Source organism: Rhinopithecus bieti, unplaced genomic scaffold, assembly GCF_001698545.2.
Source record: "Rhinopithecus bieti isolate Rb0 unplaced genomic scaffold, ASM169854v2 scaffold_49509, whole genome shotgun sequence".
Taxonomy (NCBI): Eukaryota; Metazoa; Chordata; class Mammalia; order Primates; family Cercopithecidae; genus Rhinopithecus; species Rhinopithecus bieti.
The window spans coordinates 295,140-298,005 of NW_016819747.1; the positions used below are offsets into that span (position 1 = coordinate 295,140).

General features: G+C 44.6%; 1 long non-coding RNA gene across 1 annotated transcript; it reads left to right on the forward strand.

Annotated features, from left to right (window-relative positions):
• Positions 1 to 18: 18 nt before the first annotated feature.
• Positions 19 to 2,684, forward strand: LOC108519911 (uncharacterized). The gene is made up of 2 exons (XR_001882762.1): positions 19 to 480; positions 1,420 to 2,684. It is a non-coding gene; the product is annotated as an uncharacterized LOC108519911 (long non-coding RNA).
• Positions 2,685 to 2,866: the final 182 nt, after the last annotated feature.

Here is a 2,866-nt window from a genome sequence, read left to right on the forward strand (position 1 = left end):
GAATGTTCTTCTTCCTCTTCCCAGCGCCAGCCTCGCCGCGGCGGCGGGGGGCGGGCGAGCACGCGATTGGCTGAGGCGCGCGCGCGCACCGGAACGCCGCGGCCGGCGCTCGGTCCATCCGGCCCGTGGGTTGCGGGGCCCCGGGTAGCGGTGACTGCGGCCGGGCGGGCGGATGTGTGGCTTAAATGGCGCAGGCGTCGGGGCCTAGAGGCTGAAGGGCTGGTCGTCCTAAAAAGTCGTGGACGTCGCGCACGGTTACCCGGAAGCAGGCCCGCCCCTCCGGGGAACCGCGAGCTTCTCGCGGCTGGGTGGGGACCGTCCTCGCAGTGGCGGCCTCCACCCTGGCCTCCCGCTTAGCCGAGGCCTCTGGAAGGCTCGCAAAGTGTCTGTTGATGGAAGAAGCCGGGCCCTGGCTGGCGCGACGGATTCACCCAGCCGCTCAGCAGAGCGTCTGTAGGTCGGAAGTGAGGGTTATATTGGGTGGGTATTGAGCTCTTTCGGCCCTTCCTCGGTACAGGTAGTTTTTAATTTAGCTTTTAAAGGTCTAAAGATGCGCCCGCTCTGGCCATCTCAGGTGAAGTGTTGAAACGTCCCAGAACCTATAATTTTTGGTTTATTAGTAAACATACGGTCCAGAGCTTGTGTAATTCCATGCCCCTCCTCGAGATTTGGAAGTAGTGAATGGTAATAGGTAGGGATGTGTAAAGCAGCTTTTAGCAGCATTACTTATATTTATATGAAGAAAAAGGCCTGTCTTGATCTTAAACTTTTGGGCTGTAGGTTTTCCTTACATATTTCTTTCTTGTGGTTTTAACTTGGCTGGGAAGGCGCAGCCCTTATTTATTCTAAATGCCTTGAAGTGTTTAGGCTACAGACTGCAGATCTTGTACTAACTGATTTTTTTTCCTTCAGTTTTCTTTCTTATTAAGAATAAATATTGACTCCAGAATGGATGTTTTTGTTTGATTGTTTTTTTCACACAGTATCCATTTGGGTTTTTATCAGGATGACTCCAACTTTTAGTATTTTTTTTTCCCATAGTCTTATAATATTTCTATTTGGTAAGAAATGTCTTAAACACACCTATTTCCCCTTCCTCCTTTTTCTCACCTTGAAAAATTGGGAAAAGAACTAGGTTCGTTTTGTCATGGTGAAGCACGGATCTTGAAATTGGAAGGGGCCTTGAGAGAATGTGGTCAAATTTTTTTGCTGCGGAAAGCTTTTCCGATTTTAGGGGTGAAGTGGGTGAAAACTAGAACGGTCAAGTGATGTGCCTGAGATGCAAAAGCAATTGCAGTTTTTGCATTGTTGAAATTTGCTGTTTGATATTGGAATACATTCTTAAATGTGGATCATTTTAATGCACATTTCTCACTTTATTTTTTTTGCTAATGACTTATTACTTGCTGTTTATTTTAGAATATACTTTTTGTCTAACATCAAAAAATTGGAGCAGTTTTCTTATTCGAGTTCAAAATCGGTCATAAAGCAGCGAAGACAACTCAAAACATCAGTAACACATTTGGCCCAGGAACCACTAACAAACATACAGTTCAGTGGTGGCTTAAGAAGTTTTGCAAAGGAGAGAGCCTTGAAAATGAGGAACATGATGGCGAGCCATGGGAAGTTGACAACGACCAATTGAGAGCAATCATAGAACTACATGAAAAATTGCAGAAGAACTCAGCGTTTACTCTTCTAGGGTCATTAGGGTCGAAAGGTGAAAAAGCGTGATAAATGGGTGCCTCATGAGCTGAGTGAAAATCAAAACTATTGTTTTGAAGTGTAGTTTTCTTTTATCCTGCGCAACAACAGCAGACCATTTCTCAATCAGATTGTGACATGCAATGAAAAGTGGATTTTATACAACAGCCAGTTGAGTGGTTGGACCAAGAAGCAGCTCCAAAGCAGTTCCCAAAGCCAAACTTGCACCAAAAAAAGGTCATGGTCACTGTTTGGTGGTCTGCTGCCAGTCTGATCCACTACAGTTTTCTGAATCCTGGCGAAACCATTACATCTGAGAAGTATACTCAGCAAATTGATCAGATGCACCGAAAACTGCAATGCCTGCAGCCGGCATTGGTCAACAGAAAGGGCCCAATTCTTCTTCATGACAACACCTGACTGCATGGCCCACAACCAATGCTTCAAAAGTTGAAGGAATTGAACTACGAAGTTTTGCCTCATCCTTTATATTCACCTGACCTTTCGCCAACTGACTACTACTTCTTCTAGCAACTTGAGAGCTTTTTGCAGGGAAAACACTTCAGCAGGATGCAGAAAATGCTTTCCAAGAGTTTCTCAAATCCTGAAGCATGGATCTTTATGCTACAGGAATAAATAAACTTATTTCTCATTGGCCAAAGTGTGTTGACTGTAATGGTTCCTGTTTTCATTAATAAAATACGTTTGAGCCTAGTTACAATGATTTAAAATTTGCAGTCTGGAAATTAACTTTTGTACCAACCTAATATTTCGATGGTAAATGCTTGCAAACATGGAAACTGCATTTGGCCCAGTGCCTTGTGGTTGTGTACTCTTTTTTTAATAGATGGCATTGGCTGAGCATGGTGGCTCATGCCTGTAATCCCAGTACTTTGGGAGGGTGAGATGGGTGGATCACCTGAGGTCAGGAGTTCAACACCAGCCTGGCCAACATGGTAAAACCCCATCTCTACTAAAAATATAAAAAAAATTGCTACACGTGGTGGCAGGCACCTGTAATTCCAGCTACTTTGGGAGGCTGCAACAGGAGAATCATTTGAACCCAGGAGGTGGATGTTGCAGTGAGCTGAGATCGCACCATTGCACTCTAGCCTGGGTGACAAGTGAAATTCTGTCTCAAAAAAAAAAAAAAAAAATAGTT